The sequence below is a fragment of the Staurois parvus genome, unplaced genomic scaffold (genome assembly GCF_062004578.1).
Source record: "Staurois parvus isolate SC_StPar_1 unplaced genomic scaffold, SC_StPar_1.0 ptg001122l, whole genome shotgun sequence".
Classification (NCBI taxonomy): Eukaryota; Metazoa; Chordata; class Amphibia; order Anura; family Ranidae; genus Staurois; species Staurois parvus.
The window spans coordinates 1067631-1086048 of record NW_028318918.1 but is presented as its reverse complement, the minus strand read 5'-3'; the positions used below and the strand labels follow the sequence as shown (position 1 = coordinate 1086048).

At 43.4% G+C, this 18418-nt stretch overlaps 1 protein-coding gene across 5 annotated transcripts in view; it reads right to left on the bottom strand.

Annotated features, from left to right (window-relative positions):
- The window catches only part of PKNOX2 (PBX/knotted 1 homeobox 2), a 683220-nt gene that overhangs the window by 372565 nt on the left and 292237 nt on the right, over positions 1-18418 (bottom strand). Inside the window, exon 1 of one of the 5 annotated variants that reach the window (XM_089658996.1) lies at positions 8747-8765. The exons of the other annotated variants lie outside the window; for them this stretch is intronic. The gene's annotated coding sequence lies outside the window, so the exon portion shown is untranslated. Of the gene's footprint in view, positions 1-8746; positions 8766-18418 lie in introns of those variants that run through there. 5 annotated transcript variants of the gene reach the window in all.

The window sequence follows — 18418 nt, the reverse complement described above, 5'->3', positions numbered from 1 at the left end:
CCCCATTATGTTGGCGTCAGTGAAAAAAACAGTGCCTCATTGTTGGTGTCAGTGCGATGAATAGTGCCCCATAATCAGTGTCAGTGGAGGAATAGTTCCCCATTGTTGGGTCAATGGGAGGAATAGTGCCTCATCATTGGTGACAGTGGTAGGAATAGTGCCCCATTGTTGGGGTCAGTGGTAGGAATAGTGTCCCATTGTTGGGGTCAGTGGTAAGAATAGTGCCTCATTGTTGGGGTCAGTGGTAGGAATAGTGCCCAATTGTTGGGGCCAGTGAAAGGAATTATGCCACACTGTTGGTGTCAGTGGGAGAAATATTGCTTTGTATCAGTGGGAGGAATAGTGCCCCAAGGACCAGGTAAAAGCAAGAAAAGGGCCACATCCAGCCCCTGGGTCACAGTTTAGAGACCACTGATTAACACTGATAGACATTTGAAGTATTAATTTGAGTTACTTTGTTATTGTTTTAATCAATAAAAAATTTTACTTAAATTAGAAGTGAAAAAAAAAACACGAGTAAAGCTCAAGGGGACCTTCACTCTTCTCTTCTACTTTATATAATGTTGTTACTTCCCCACTCCTTTAACACATTTGCAATTTTTTTCGAATACCTCTTTTTACTAAAATCATGAGAGCTTCTACCTTTCTTGCCTAGTCAAGAATGACGTAGCTCCAGCTGCCGCAGTCACCTTAGATACCCCCGTTATGCATCCCAGGAGGCTTCATGCAATAAATGTCACACTTTACATGAGCAGGCAATTATCCAGCACACTATGCATGTGCCATGGTGCATCATCAGGGTGCCAACAGGAAGAGGCAGCCAGCCCCCTGATGGCGTAGGAAAGAAAATGGCAATATGGGACTCAGCATGCAGCAGCCGGGCAATGGATTACAACAGAAAAAGATGGATTTATTAGCTGGGTGGGTACTGCACTGCAAACAAGGTAAGGTGGGGTATAAATTGAAAAATGTAAGGGGGTGAAGTTTCTCCTTAATATAAAGGGGCATAAAAAAGCAGTCAAAGATTGCTTTCCATTTGGTGTCATACACATCAGAAAATTTCCCAATATTCATTGGAAATTCCAAAATTCAGAAGTTTAACTTTTGCCACTCCTGTTTGTCTTTAAATGCCTGCAGTTTTCTCTACTGACCTCTTTTGCTTTCTTTATGGGACATGCACCTTGGGCACCAACACCAACCAGAGGCCTTCCCCACCTCCCTGGGGAGGAATTCCCCCAACAATTTCAAGATGAATTCCAGGTATGGAAATTTTATACATGGTTACAGGTACATTGCTCCACCTTGGTCTAATGCAGTGTTTCTCAATTCCAGTCCTCATGGACCCCCAACAGGCCATGTTTTCAGAATTTCCATTATTTTGCACGGGTGATTTGATCAGTTTCACTGCCTTAGTAATTACCACAGCTGTTTCATCTGAGGGAAATCCTGAAAACATTACCTGTTGGGGGTCCATGAGGACTGGAGTTGAGAAACACTGGTCTAATGTAACTATGTATATATTATACCTGGCCGATGGACCTGGAAGCTGGAAATCCCTGAAGTAGACACCGATAGTACGCCGCTATTACAACGATCTCCACTTGTTTCCAGGTCCCGTGCTGTGTGGCTGGCCAACTGCATTCTGAACACAGGTCTGCTGGTCAACACTGGAACCATATTACAAAGCGTTCACTGACAGAACAAAGTGGGGATGGAGGGCGGTGAAGTCACCACTCAGCACAGGACTCAGAAGCAAGTGGAGATCACTGGAGTAGTGTCTACTTCAGTGATTTCCAGCTTCTGGGGGCATCGGCCAGGTATGGTATATACCAGGGTTTCTCAACCAGGGTTCCTCCAGAAGTTGCTAAGGGTTCCTTGAGCAATCAATGGTGTCAGCAGGAACCTATCTGAGAGGCAGATATTGCTTGTTGCTCAAGGAACCCTTAGCAACCTCTGGAGGAACCCTGGTTGAGAAACCCTGGTATATACCATACCTGGCCGATGTCACTAGAACCTGGAAATCACTGAACTAGACACTACTCCAGTGATCTCCACTTGAGTCCTGTGCTGAGCGGTGACTTCACCGCCCTCCATCCCCACTTTGTTCAGTCAATGAACGCTTTGCAATATGGTGCCAGTGCCGACCAGCAGACCTGTCTTCAGAATGCAGTTGGCTAGCCACACAGCACGGGACCTGGAATCAAGTGGAGATCGTTGGAATAGCGGCGTACTATCGGTGTTTACTTCAGGGATTTCTAGCTTCTAGTGGCATTGGCCAGGTATGGTATAAACCAGGGTTTCTGAACCAGGGTTCCTCCAGAGGTTGCTAAGGGTTCCTTGAGCAACAAGCAATATCTGCCTCTCAGATAGGTTCCTGCTGACACCATTGATATTTTTAGCTATCTATAAGGGGGTAATTCTTCTCAATGACCACAAGTGTAAGGAACATTCTTCCCACTGGCCATCGCACGAAGGTATCATGAGCTGTAGATACTGTCATTTTTAGCAGGGGTTCCCCGAGACCAAAAAGTCATTTCAAGGGTTCCTCTGTGTAGAAAGGGTTTAGAAAGTCTGGTATATACTGTACATAGTCCAAGCTGGACCATTGTAACTGTGTAAAAATATTCATACCTGGAATCCATCTTTAAAAGAAGGAATGGTTGGTTGCTCTTACTGTTTTTAACTTTAGGTCTGGTGTATTGATAGTCTATTATCTTACAGGACCAGAAAACTGCATGACTATGGGGATCTCCTGCCTTACATTTCTATATTACTTCAGCTATCCTGTAACCACTATGCCATGTTCCTCCTGATCTGCAGCCAGATGCCTTTTTTTTTTTTTAGCAATATTTTCCGCAACTACATTATGTCGTCTGTTAGTTTTTGCTTGGATTGTAAACCTCAAGACATGGGTTCCTTTTTCCAAGTCTGAAGCACGTTGTTTAATGGCAGAAAGGTCAAGAGGATGTGGAATAGAGTTGGGGAATGGTTAAGCCGTTTGATGAGAAGACTCATTAGGTTGACATTTGCAAAAGAAAATCATTTTGCCAAGCCAAAGGGAAAGGGACAATAATCTTTTGACTTTGACTTAATGTGTTACTAAACCCTGGACCCTGCATTTACTATATCTGGTCTCCCACAGTACACACAACATGGAAATGCAAAAATTTTAGTACATATAAACTGCTAAATACCTTTTCCCATTAGCAGTATATTGCGGTCTTGTGACAAACCAAACTGAGCATGTACAGCTTGCCCCCAAGGCTCTGTACTATCAGCAGATGGATTGGGGACAGTGGAAGAAGGGGAAGATCAGAGAAGACAGGATCAAGCAGCGTTTTTACACAATGCAAAGGATTAACCCCTTAGGTTCCACAGGGAGTATAACAAGCATGCTTTATCCCCTGTGACAGGGGTGGGCAACTGTGGCCCTCCAGCTGTTGTAGAACTACAAGTCCCATGAGGCATTGCTAAACTGACAGTTACAAGCATGACTCCCAAAGGCATAGGTATGATGGGACTTTTAGTTTACCAACAGCTGGAGGGCTGCAGTTGCCCACCCCTGCCCTATGAGGACTGCTCTATGGAGAATGCTCTATGAGGATTGCCCTAGGAGGACTGCCTTATGAGGATTGCCCTATGGGGTTTGCCCCATGAGGATTGCCTTATGGGTATTGCCTTGTGAGGACTTTTCTATGAGGATTGCCCTAGGAGGACTACCTTATGAGGATTGCCCTATGAGGATCGCCTTATGGATATTGCCCTGTGAGGACTGCTCTATGAGGATTTCGCTAGGAGGACTGCCTTATGAGGACTGCCCTGTGAAGATCGCCTTATGGGTATTGCCCTGTGAGGACTGCTCTATGAGGATTGCCCTAGGAGGACTGCCTTATGAGGACTGCCTTATGCGGATTGCCCTATGAGGATCGCCTTATGGGTATTGCCCTGTGAGGACTGCTCTATGAGGATTGCCCTAGGAGGACTGTCTTATGAGGATTGCCCTATGTGGATTGCTCCCGTGAGGTTTGCCTATGAGGATCACCTTATGGGAATTTCCCTGTGAGGACTGTTGTATGAGTATTGCCCTATGAGGACTGCCTTATGAGGATTGCCCTATGGGGTTTGCCCCATGAGGATTGCCTTATGGGTATTGCCCTGTGAGGACTTTTCTATGAGGATTGCCCTAGGAGGACTACCTTATGAGGACTGCCTTATGAGGATTGCCCTATGAGGATCGCCTTATGGGTATTGCCCTGTGAGGACTGCTCTATGAGGATTGTGCTAGGAGGACTGCCTTATGAGGACTGCCTTATGCGGATTGCTCTATGAGGATCGCCTTATGGGTATTGCCCTGTGAGGACTGCTCTATGAGGACTGCCTTATGAGGACTGCCTTATGAGGATTGCCCTATGAGAATCGCCTTGTGGGTATTGCCCTGTGAGGACTGCTCTATGAGGATTGCCCTAGGAGGACTGCCTTATGAGGATTGCCCTGTGAAGATCGCCTTATGGGTATTGCCCTGTGAGGACTGCTCTATGAAGATTGCCCTAGGAGGATTGCCTTATGGGTATTACCCTGTGAGGACTGCTCTATGAGCATTTTCCTAGGAACATCACCCTATGTGCTGCAAATGGGGATTGTGTACAGTATGTACTGTATAGTATATCCATTCAATCATATTGGAGTCTTGGCAATTCTGTGGGCCACCTCAATGGCCATTATGTCTGATACAATGAGGATTTTAGCATCAAATAAATATTTGTATATGCCAACATTCTTCCCCTTAAATTGTATATGGGGGAGGGGAGGGAGTTTCAAGGAACTGGGTAATTCCTGTTTTCTTTTTTTAAGGGGTCTCGAATTCTTTTTCCATTCTATTTTAGTATACCCAAACAAGGCATAATTTTTCCCCGTGTTGCTTGAAGTGACCCATCCAAACTTTGCCATGTGGGCCATCTTTTATCCCCGAGATCATGTTACGAGTTTTAGCAGTACATTGGGAAATTATTCAATTAACTGTTCTCAGCACTTTTCTCAGCTTTAAGTGTGGTTTAATTAAAGTCATCTAAAACGCGCAGAGGGGAGAGCTACCGCTTCACATATCAGACGACCACATACCGGTGTAGAGGAAAAAAAAATAAAAAAATCGTTGATTACAGATTTTTTTTTTTTTTCGCTCTCTCCTCGCTAGAGAAGAGGAGCTGAAAGTTCAGTCTGATTTGATTCTACTTTCGCTGAATAAAGGAGAGAAATATTAGTTAATCTTGTAATCTCTGCCAGTTGTTCCTAAAACAGACTTGCTTGCCGGTGACCTTTTTCAGAGGAGGCTGTTTCTATGACAACTGGACGGTTGGAATCAGCCTATAAAATACATGGGATAAAAAAAAAATAAAAAAAAAATAAAAAAACACGGCGCTTTACAAAGAAGTGTTTAATTCTGCTAACGTGTTGCCAGGTTCAAGGGTAAATTCACACATTTTTTTCGACTGAACTGTCCTCCGTGGCATTGTTGTTTGGGGGTTTTTTTTGGTTTTTTTTTTGTAGACTTTATGCCATGTCTGGAGTTAGTATTTCATTATTCAGGGTTAAGTATACGAACACCATGGCATTTTACACCATGACAGTAGAGCAATTAAAGGCATGTATACGAAGAGGTATTCTACAGAACAGGGTGCGCATCTGCAATGCCACATCCATCGTTCTTCGTTAGCCTTCTTTGAGCCTGAGACTTGGTTCCATTATGTTCCAACAAAACAGCTTCAAATAATCACACCAGATATGATGCATCGGATATAAGCATTGCACACGTTGTACCGCTTCCTTTAAATTTAATAAAAAGCAATGAAAGGGAAATACGAGGGCAGAACAGAAAGTAACGCAAGGGGGAGCATAACTTTTTAAATAACTTAAAGTACATAGGTTGTTCAAATTTCACGTGTTGGTAGAGTAACTCTTCCTCTTTAAAAACTGTTCTTCCTATTTTTTTCATTCCAGATAAATAATGGATTTCAGACAGAAGCAACATGCCAACATTGAGTTCTTGACGAAGGAGGGGTGCAGGATGTCCAACATCCACAGAAGGAAACAGGATGTTCACGGTGACACACCATTGATGAGCATTGTCTTGTCTTTTGTGTCTCTTGTCAACAGTGTCATCTCCATAATGTCTTGTTATTGGTGACTTGTAATTTTTTTTTTTTATTGGTCAATCTTGTTAATGGTGTCATCTCCTTAATATCTTGTCATTGGTCAATCTTGTTAATGGTGTCATCTCCGTAATGTCTTGTCATTGGTTAGTCTTGTCAATGGTTTCATCTCCATAATGTCTTGTCATTGGTCGATCTAGCCAGTGGTGTCATCTTCGTAATGTTTTGTCATTGGTCAATCTTGTCAATGGTGTCATCTCTGTAATGTATTGTCATTGGTAATTCTTGTCAATGGTGTCATCTCTGTAATGTCTTGTCATTGGTCGATCTAGCCAGTGGTGTCATCTTCGTAATGTTTTGTCACTGGTCAATCTTGTCAATGGTGTCATCTCCATAATGTCTAGTCATTGGTTGATCTTGTCAATGGTGTCATCTCCTTAATGTCTTGTCATTGGTCGATCTTGTCAATGGTGTCATCTCCATAATGTCTTGTCATTGGTCGATCTTGTCAATGGTGTCATCTTTGTAATGTCTTGTTATTGGTGACTCTTGTCAGTGGTGTCATCTCTGTAATGTCGTTATTGGTCAATCTTGTCAGTGGTGTCATCTTCATAATGTCTTGTCATTGGTCAATCATGTCAATGGTGTCATCTCTGTAATGTCTTGTCATTGGTGACTCTTGTCAATGGTGACCTCTCCATAATGTCTTGTCATTGGTCAATCATGTCCATGGCATCATCTCCTTAATGTCTTGTCATTGGCCAATCTTGTCAATAGTGTCATATGCGTAATGTCTTGTCATTCATCAGTCTTGTTAATGGTGTCATCTCCATAATGTCTTCTCATTGGTTGATCTTGTCAATGGTGTCATCTCCTTAATGTCTCGTCATTGGTCAGTCTTGTCAGTGGTGTCATCTTCGTAATGTATTGTCATTGGTCAATCTTGTTAATGGTGTCATCTCCTTAATGTCTTGTCATTGGTCAATCTTGGTAATGGTGTCATCTCCGTAATGTCTTCTCATTGGTTGATTTTGTCAGTGGTGTCATCTCCTTAATGTCTCGTCATTGGTCAGTCTTGTCAGTGGTGTCATCTTCGTAATGTCTTGTCATTAGTCAATCTTGTCAATGGTGTCATCTCTGTAATGTCTTGTCAATGGTTAGTCTTGTCAATGGTGTCATCTCCATAAGGTCTTATCATTGAAGAATATCGTCAATTGTGTTATCTCTGTAAACATTCTGTGGTCTTCTATTGATGTCGGAAAGCCTTCACCCCTCCTCCATCAAGAACTCAATGAAGGCATGTTGCTTCTGCTTGGAATCCACTATTTACCTGCAATGAAAAAGAAGAGTTACTCTATCAACATGTGAAATTTCAATAACCTATGTAAATTAATAAAAAATGTTATACCCACTTTTGGTACAGCCATCCTAATTATGACATACATACTGTATATTGCTAGGCACCGGGTAACAGGATTGGGGATGGGGTATATGTGTGACCTAGGTTTTTACCTACACATGGTGAAGGAGCCACAGGGTTTGTGTCTGATATGGAGGAAACAAACTTTTTTTGTTTTCTCAGATCTTTTTAACCCTTGTTCTTGGTCCTGGAGGCTTTGTAGAGCTTAGCGCATGATAAAGCCTCAATTTCTAGGACCACATCTTACATTTTATGGTGGCCATACATTGAATGGTTTTATATATAATCATATTGTCGATTGATTTACTGTCCAGGAGAAAACTATGAAAGAACAGTCAGGCATTAAACGCACTAAATACAATTGTCCAATACAATAAGATACTCAAAATTGATCAAAAACAAGTCTGGAATAGCATATTAAATCGGTAGTAAACTCCGCTTGCTCACTTGTACCTACAGGTATGCGTAGAATAAAATTTACCTGTAGGTACAAGGAATGTCTCCTAAACATGCACTGTGTGGGAGATATTCACTACTTCTGCAGCTGGTGACATCAATGGTACATAAGCACAGCGATCTAAAGGGACTGTATGCCATCCCTTCAGAATGCTGTGGCACGGCCGTCTCTTCTATGCACATGCGGGAGTGGTGCCATTGCGGCTCGGTCATTCAAACGGCCTGAGCCCACGAACCCAGAAGGAAGACCAGGTGAAGATGGTAGCCCTGTCAACGGTGACAGTGTTCTGCTGGAAGGCTTGGTTTTAAGGTAAGTCTGTCATAATCTAGTATGCGATGTACATACACTAATACTTTTTCTGGTGCGATAAAAACTAATACTGCTGAAAGATTGCAAGCCAAAACGGTCATGTTATTAAAAAAACAAAACAAAAACACAGCAATATTCCGAGGGCAAAAAAGTAGCATATCAACTTTATGAAGATGGAGAACATGTACCCAGGGGCGGACTGACCATTTGGAAACTCGGGCACTGCCCGAGAGCCCGGGCTCAGTAGGGGACCCCATGAGATGCCCCTGGTACCTTTTTCATAGGCTTTTTTGAGTTTGGGCAAGGACATAGGGACCCCATGATCCCCTATTGCCCGGGGGCCCCCTGAGTTGTCAGTCCTCCCCTGCACGTACCCCATTGACAACAAAAGAAATTGCTCAAAAAGTTAGTTACCAACTGGAAACGTTTTTTGTAGAAATAGGCTACTTGGCTCTTGGGATTTGACCTGCTTTGTCTTTTGGCAAGTCCTCCATTTTTCTTATGCTGCTGTTTGGAAAAAAAAAAAGTCCAACTGTTTCAAGCCTTGTGAAGAAGTTCAAAGCTCTCCATCAGTCTGCACGTCAGTCACATCGTAGATTAGTAAGAGCTTGTGTTAAATCTGTTTACTCAGTCACGTTTCAGTTATATTTAAAGGAGTAGCCATAGAACGAGGAGCCAGACAGCGTGCGTGCACTGTTAGTGTTGCAAGAGGAGAATTGGTGTAGTTGTTCTGGCACAGGCTGGTGAAACTAGAGACTGCGAGTGACGCAGATGGCATGGGATAAACTAGTATTCCAACATCCCTAAACTATGAGCCTGCAGATAGCAGCTGAAGACAGGTATTAAATGACTCCTGCTCCCTGCCAACACCTCTTCAACAGGAAAATTGGCAGTCTTTCCATACCAACACCTCCGACGCTTCTCTAGTTTATTAGTCACAAGTTCTCCCAGAGAAGAGTCAGTAAACTAGGTGCAGATGGAGATCACTACGAAATCCGCGCCAAGTGGAACATCACAAGTGGAAGACAACTACTACTCCATGTTTGTTCAGTTTTTGAATGACTGTACCATTTTAAAGTTTTGGAGAAAAAAAAGAAGTAAAACAAATCCTTAATTTTAAAACCCAGACAACATGAAAAGTCGAAATTTGGCCGGGAAAGAAAGAAGGACTAAGGCAGCTACTTTGAACCAGGATTCTATGGAACACTAAGCTTCCCCCAGAGGTTGTATTATTAATATTATTATACAGAATTTATATCATGCCAACAGTTTGCTCAGCGCTTTACAATATAACGGGAGACAATACAGCAACAATACAGTTCAATACAAGAGGGATAGGAGGGCCCTGATCCTGTGAGCTTACAGTCTAGGTTGTAGGGGTTCCTTGAGCTTTTGCCGATTGCCCTATCTGATCGTGCCTAGAGACTGCTGGGACCAAGATCACTTGGCAGAGACAGCAGCATGATACCAGTTATCTTTCTATCTGTCTTCAGGTGTAACATTCTGGCTACCACTGTAAGGTGGGGGGGGGGCATTCTTCCTACTGGTTACCTCTGCAAAGGGTGGCATTCTTCTCAATGGTTACACTGTATGTAAGAGCTTTATTCTATTCACCCCCCTCAATTAATTAAATTAGTAGGGGCTTCCTGAGGCCTGAAAAGTATTTCAAGGTCTCCTCTGGGGTAACAAGGTAGGGAAAGGCTAGACTGGGGTGTGGTAAGAAGAACATAGTACTTACCTTAGTGCTGCAGATACCTACATCTGCTAGTAATGTTCCCATCTACCTCTAGGACACGTGACCAGGTTCAGGAACTCTACACGTATCAGGATATTCATCTTACTGGTTACTCATTTGAGGAGTATTCTTCCCAGTGACCCCAATGAATTAAATCAGCGGTTCCCTGGGGCATGAAACTTATTTTGATGGTATTTCTTAGTGCTGCAGATACCCAAATCTACTAGGTTTGTTTCCAACTACCTATAGGACATGGCCAAGTTCAGCATTTCTCCAGGCTTCAGGGAATTCCTCTCACTGGTTGCCATCCTTCTTACTGGTTGCCAATTTGAGGACCATTCTTCCCAGTAAGCCCAATCATTAAAATTAACAGGGGTTCTCTGGAGCCTGAAATTTATTTCAAGGGTTCCTCTGGGGTAAGAAGGTTGGGAAAGGCTGGACTGGGGTGTGGTAAGAAGAACATCGTACTGACCTTAGTGCTGCAGATACCAACATCTGCTAGTTATGTTCCCATCTATCTCTACGACATGTGACCAGGTTCAGGATCTCTCCAAGTGTCAGGATATGCATCTTACTGGTTACTCATTTGACGAGCATTTTTCCCAGTGACCCCAATTAATTAAATTAGCAGTGGTTCCCTGGAGCATGAAAATTATTTCAATGGTATTTCTTAGTGCTGCAGATACCCACATCTACTAGGTATGTTTCCATCTACCTCTAGAAAATGGCCAAATTCAGCATTTCTCCAGGCATCAGGGAATTCCTCTCACTGGTTGCCATCCTTCTTACTGGTTGCCATCCTTCTTACTGGTTACCAATTTGAGGACCATTCTTCCCAGTAAGCCCAATCATTAAAATTAACAGGGGTTCCCTGAGGCCTGAAATTTAGTTCTAGGGTTCCTCTGGGGTAAGAAGGTTGGGCAAGGCAGGACTAGGGTGTGGTGAGAAGAACATAGTCCTTAGCTCAATGTTTCAAATACCCACATCTGCTAGTTCTGCTCCTGTATCTCTAGGACCCATGGCCAGATTCACCATCTCTCCAGGTATCATGGAATTACGCAAGCTTTCTGCTAAGCCAACATTCAGTACTGGAGTTACGCCGGGGAATACAAGTCTCAGAAGTGGATCACATAAGATGCTGCAGCTAACAGATTTAGCTACTTGGACCCTGCTACAACATATTAATCACTTCCCCCGTGGCAGTTCAATTTTTCTGCATCACAATGAAGCTTCTGAAGTAAAATATCAGACATGTTCAAAAATAAAGCCTGAATGTCCTTTTTTTTGTCCTGTAGCCACAACAGGAAATAAGAAAACATCTCTCTTAAGTAAGGGAAATGCTCTCTAAGCCCCATTCACATGATTCATTTTGTAACTTGAAGCTTAAAGCTCCAAAACACTCAACGAGCCAAATTCCATGCTTTTAAATTCAGGCACCTGTGGATCAATGCTTGAAGCTCCAAAAAATACATGAGCTACTTTTGAAGCAGAAGAGGCATTTTGGCCCCATTGACTTCAATAGGACTGTATGAAAACATGTGCAAAAAGATACAAAAAAAACTTGACCTAGGACCTAGGCTTTCTCTACTCCATCCATAACCACAAAGAAAATCTTAATGTTTTAAGTTTTTGAATGCTCTCGGACAGGGGTGGACTGACCATTTGGAAACTCGGGCACTGCCCGAGGGCCCGGGGTTTGTAGGGGGCCCCATGAGCTGCCCCTGGTACCTTTTTCATAGGCTTTTTTGAGTTTGGGCAAGGACACAGGGGCCCCATGATCTCCTATTGCTCGGGGGCCCCATGAGTTGTCAATCCGCCCCTGCTCTCGGAGGAATTCATTAAGGGCATCATAGACATTCTTTAGAATTGTACCTCCACGTCAGTGCAATGACAGACTCGGGACACACATTGCATGGAAAGTCACACTTTGCCTTCAGTGAAAATGAGCTCCTTTATCACATCAGTAGGCCAGTGATGGAGGATTTCTAAAGCTAAGTGGGTGGAGCCTGATGGGGATTCAGAGACAATAGTTCCCCATCAGGTAAACTCCCCTTGTGACTGACAGCAGACAGTGAGCAGATCTATAGTCAACAGACAGCCTGCTATTAGCTACAGAATCCACCCACGGTTTGCTGTCACTCACAAGGGACGAGTGGACCTAATGGGGAACTAGTGTCTCAGCTTCTCCAGCAGGCTCCACCCACATTCAGCACCATTGGTTGATAGGAAGCTTTTGTCTATGAAGCCGACAGCATCCCTAACGACCAGTGATGGGGGGAGGAGGTAGTAGCAGCAAACATGCCACCTGCTACATAGTGTACAGGGACAGGCACTCTTCCTGTCTCTGTACTCCAATTCACAGTTGGTCTTAATTACCTCCAGTTTTGTTATATACAAACTGGAGGTAATTATTTTTCAACTGGGTTCAGCAGTAGAGCCAATTTGTCACATTGGCACTATGGAAAACTCCATGAATCTGCCACACATGTTGGTATAGTTGCCAAAATTAGCAGCAGGGATTTCTGAATCTGGCGCAGACCATTTTAAAGGGCCAGACTGCCAGAGAAGTTTCATTAGGGCTTTACTGACTTTCCCCATCTGTGCCACAATCATAAGTCCCTGAACTGCTAGTCATCATTACATCAGGATAGAGAAACATATCTGTTTCTCCACCATATCGGATTATTGAGGTACATCATGAGATCTCATGATAAACCCTAAAAATTCTATTGTGTAGAGAAACAGATTTGTTCCTCTATTATGGTGTAATAATTACGGATATGGTACAGTGGAAGCAGGGTGTCCCCAGGGTTGGTGTCACCTGGTGTGATAACACTTAGTGACACCCCCTCCGACGATCCCCGCAGAATGAGCATAACGGACTCCGATCCACTATGCTCCCCAATCCGCAGATCTGATCCATCCTGCAGGGATCGTCGGCTTTCTTTACAACTTACCTTTTCGTGGAGCGGGTCCGGTGTCACCCCATATAGCTTGCATGCCGACGATCACCGCTGCGGATTGGGGAGCATAATGGATCGGACTCCTATCCATTATGCTCAATACGCAGATCCAATCCATCCTGCGGGGATCGTCAGCTTTCTTTACAACTTACCTTTTCGTGGAGCGGGTCTGGTGTCACCCCGTATAAGTTGCATGCTGACGATCCCCGCAGGATGGATTGGATCTGCGTACTGAGCATAATGGATAGGAGTCCGATCCATTATGCTCCCCAATCCGCAGCGGTGATCGTCGGCATGCAAGCTATATGGGGTGACACCGGACCCGCTCCACGAAAAGGTAAGTTGTAAAGAAAGCCGACAATCCCTGCAGGATGGATTGGATCCATTCTACGGGGATTGTTGGCTTGCTTTACAACTAGCTTCTTGGAGCAGGTCCGGTGTCACCCTGTACGGTAGGTGTCACCCCGTGCGATGGGTGTCTCCCGGTGTGCGGCGCGCACCCCCCGCACCTGCCTACTGAGTGGAAGTCTCATCTAGGTATTGCTAGAAACCACCCTGGTGATGCGCCCCTGAGCTTCTCTAAGCTAACCTAAATTGATCCTAACAGTTGAGGGCAGGGGTGGACTGACCATTTGAAAACTCGGGCACTGCCCGAGGGCCCTGGGTCAGTAGGGGGCCCCATGAGATATCCCTGGTACCTTTTTCATAGGCTTTTTTGAGTTTGGGCAAGGACACAGGGGCCCCATGATCCCCTATTGCCTGGGGGCCCCATGAGTTGTCAGTCCGCACCTGGTTGAGGGTTTTATTTATCTCCATGTATTCTTCACCTTCTGTGTGCACTCCCCCAGACTCCTAATGAACGAAGCCCTATTGTGATCCAACTCTCTCTGCTCTCTCCCTCCTCATTGGCTCAAAGACAGCAACTGGAGCCATTGACTCCCACTGCTGTCAACCACAGCCAGTGAGGAGGGAGCAGGAGGCAGGGCTGAGCCACGCTCTGTATGTCAATGGACACACAGAGCTGGCTTGGGAGTGAGCACGCGTGAGTGCCCCCATAACAAGCAACTTGCTACGGGAGCACTCAGCAGAAAGGAGGAGCCAGAAGCACCAGTGGGGGACTTTAGAAGAGGAGGGTTGGGGCTGCTCTGTGCAAAACCATTACACAGAGCAGGTAAATATAACATATTTGTTAATTTTTTTAAAAATGTACCTTTAGTATCACTTTAAGTACCTTCACCTATAAGCAAAGTAGAAACACCTGTTTGGACCTTGGAGCTCTTTCACATGAGCGGTAAAAACAAGCGGCTGAGCGGCAGCCCTCCTGGCTGCCCACCAAAATTCTAACAATATTGCTGGATGGGGCTGCACACATGCTGTGCCCATGGCAATTTGAATTCATCCTGCAGGGTTTGACAGGTGGCACCGCCTGTCACACCCGCCCGTTGAGATCAATGAGAGCGTGCCACAACCACTAGCCAAATGCTTGGCTCAAGGTTGAGGTATTTTAATAGAAAATCCCACTGGCAGCCCATGCTATACCGTGGTGGATTGCTTTTCAGAGGGAAACAAGCACTGTGCAAGAGCTCTTAGAAGAAGGGTTCCACTCCGAAGTTTTGTCCAGAAAATGTAACTGTCAGTGCAAATAAAAAAAATGTATCATGGACAGTACTCAACTGTGTAAGTGCACCAGAACAGCTACAATCGCCTGAAAGTGTTACTAAACCCACAGCAGTAAAATCAGGCTGTATATGCAGTAAAGTTCACTGTGGAACCTAAGGGGTTAATCCTCTGCATTGTGTCAAAAGGCCATTTGTTCCTGATTGCTCTGTTCCTCTCCTTGTTTAAGCTGCCACCTCTTATCTTTTGATAAGACAGACTGAATGGTAGGCATTTTGCACATGACCAGTTTGGTGTGTATTGCTAGAGAGGTTTTTTTTCTTTTTTCTTGGGAGAGTGCATGTGATCAGCACAGGTCAGACAGAGGTCAGGGGTTCTGCATCCTCCTAGAGCAGAAAGAATACTCCTCCTATAAGCTTTAGCTAGTGCTCTGCTGGAAACTGATAGAAGTCACAAGACTGCTATATACTGCTGATGAGAAAAGGTATTTAGCAGTTTATATTTACTAAACTAATTGCATTTCCTGTGTACTGTGGGAGATCAGATATAGTGAATGCAGGGTCCGGGGAGATCAGATATAGTGAATGCAGGGTCCGGGGAGATCAGATATAGTGAATGCAGGGTCCGGGGAGATCAGATATAGTGAATGCAGGGTCCAGGGAGAGCGGATATAGTGAATGCAGGGTCCGGGGAGAGCAGATATAGTGAATGCAGGGCCCAGGGAGAGCAGATATAGTGAATGCGGGGTCCGGGGAGAGCAGATATAGTGAATGCAGGGTCCGGGGAGAGCGGATATAGTGAATGCAGGGTCCGGGGAGACGGGATATAGTGAATGCAAGGCCCGGGGTTTAGTAACACTTTAAGCAAGAAATACCTAGATAAACAAAATGCCATTTCTAAACATTTTCCTAAAGTTGCTGTTCTCATTGTTTCTTAAAGAGAACGATAGCAATGTGCAAATCGTTCCTTTTCAGTCCCGTGCCAAGCAATCCTATGCTCCATTTGGTTGCTGCTGTGTATTACCCCCGCCAGACGTGTAAGATGCCATATGCTGGTGAACAGTGCTAGTAATTAGTCCCCCTTGGAGAACAATACTTCTCGACCATTGCTCCTGACACCTGTTCCTTCAAAGAACTCTTTTGCTGAACCAACGCACGACACAGCAGAATACAGAACCGCACACCTTGTCAGATCGCATCTTACTGCACATACATCCATTTTACTATATTGTATTATACGTCCAGCCAGACCTTGATAAATGTAACATCAAACCAACCAAGAAACAATGTATGCTATTGCAGCAAAACTGTTACATATATTATACAATACAAAGATAGATACTTCTTAGATTGTAAGCTCCAAGGAGCAGGGCCCTCCTCATCCTCTTGTATTGAACTGTTACATAGTTACATAGTTAGCCTGGCTGAAAAAAGACAAAAATCCATCCAATTAAAAAAAAAAAATTTTTTTAAAAATTAAAAGAAAAAGTTATAATTTTATACCCACAGTTGATCCAGAGGAAGGAAAAAAAACAGCAAAGCATGATCCAATTTGCTCCTGCAGGGAAAAAAATTCCTTCCTGATCCCCCGAGAGGCAATCGGATATTCCCTGGATCAACGTTACCTATAAATGTTATATCCAGTTATATTCTGTGTATCCAAGAAGGAATCCAGAATTTTAATGCAATCGACGGAGCTGGCCACAACCAACTTTTGAGGGAGTCTATTCCACATTTTCACAGCTCTCACTGTGAAGAAACCTTTCCGTATTTGGAGACTACATTTATTTTCCTCCAGACGTAAAGAGCGCCCCCTTGTCCTCTGTGATGACCTCAAAGTGAATAGCTCTACACAGAGTTCACTGATGTATCATACATGGAGATCATATCCCTCTTATGTATTATACATGTTGATCATATCCCTCTTATGTATTATACATGTTGATCATATCCCCCCTTATGTATTATACATGGTGATCATATCCCCCCTTATGTATTATACATGGAGATCATATCCCCCCCTTATGTATTATACATGGAGATCATATCCCCCTTATGTATTATACATGGAGATCATATCCCCCCTTATGTATTATACATGGTGATCATATCCCCCCTTATGTATTATACATGGAGATCATATCCCCCCTTATGTACTATACATGGAGATCATACCCCCCCTTATGTATTATACATGGAGAACATATCCCCCCTTATGTATTATACATGGAGATCATATCCCCCCTTATGTATTATACATGGAGATCATATCCCCCTTATGTATTATACATGATGATCATATCCCCCCATATGTATTATACATGGAGATCATATCCCCCCTTATGTATTATACATGGAGATCATATCCCCCCTCATGTATTATGCATGGAGATCATATCCCCCCTTATGTATTATACATGGAGATCATATCCCCCTTATGTATTATACATGGAGATCATATCCCCCCTTATGTATTATACATGGAGATCATATCCCCCCTTATGTATTATACATGGAGATCATATCCCCCATTATGTATTATACATGGAGATCATATCCCCCCTTATGTATTATACATGGAGATCATATCCCCCCTTATGTATTATACATGGAGATCATATCCCCTTTATGTATTATACATGGAGATAATATCCCCCCGTTATGTACTATACATGGAGATAATATCCCCCCTTCTGTATTATACATGGAGATAATATCCCCCCCTTATGTATTATACATGGAGAACATATCCCCCCTTATGTATTATACATGGAGATCATATCCCCCCTTATGTATTATACATGGAGATCATATCCCCCCTTATGTATTATACATGATGATCATATCCCCCCATATGTATTATACATGGAGATCATATCCCCCCTTATGTATTATACATGGAGATCATATCCCCCCTCATGTATTATGCATGGAGATCATATCCCCCCTTATGTATTATACATGGAGATCATATCCCCCCTTATGTATTATACATGGAGATCATATCCCCCCTTATGTATTATACACGGTGATCATATCCCCCCTTATGTATTATACATGGAGATCATATCCCCCCTCATGTATTATACATGGAGATCATATCCCCCCTTATGTATTATACATGGAGATCATATCCCCCTTATGTATTATACATGGAGATCATATCCCCCCTTATGTATTATACATGGAGATCATATCCCCCCTTATGTATTATACATGGAGATCATATCCCCCATTATGTATTATACATGGAGATCATATCCCCCCTTATGTATTATACATGGAGATCATATCCCCCCTTATGTATTATACATGGAGATCATATCCCCTTTATGTATTATACATGGAGATAATATCCCCCCGTTATGTACTATACATGGAGATAATATCCCCCCTTCTGTATTATACATGGAGATAATATCCCCCCCTTATGTATTATACATGGAGAACATATCCCTCCTTATGTATTATACATGGAGATCATATCCCCCCTTATGTATTATACATGGAGATCATATCCCCCCTTATGTATTATACATGATGATCATATCCCCCCATATGTATTATACATGGAGATCATATCCCCCCTTATGTATTATACATGGAGATCATATCCCCCCTCATGTATTATGCATGGAGATCATATCCCCCCTTATGTATTATACATGGAGATCATATCCCCCCTTATGTATTATACATGGAGATCATATCCCCCCTTATGTATTATACACGGTGATCATATCCCCCCTTATGTATTATACATGGAGATCAT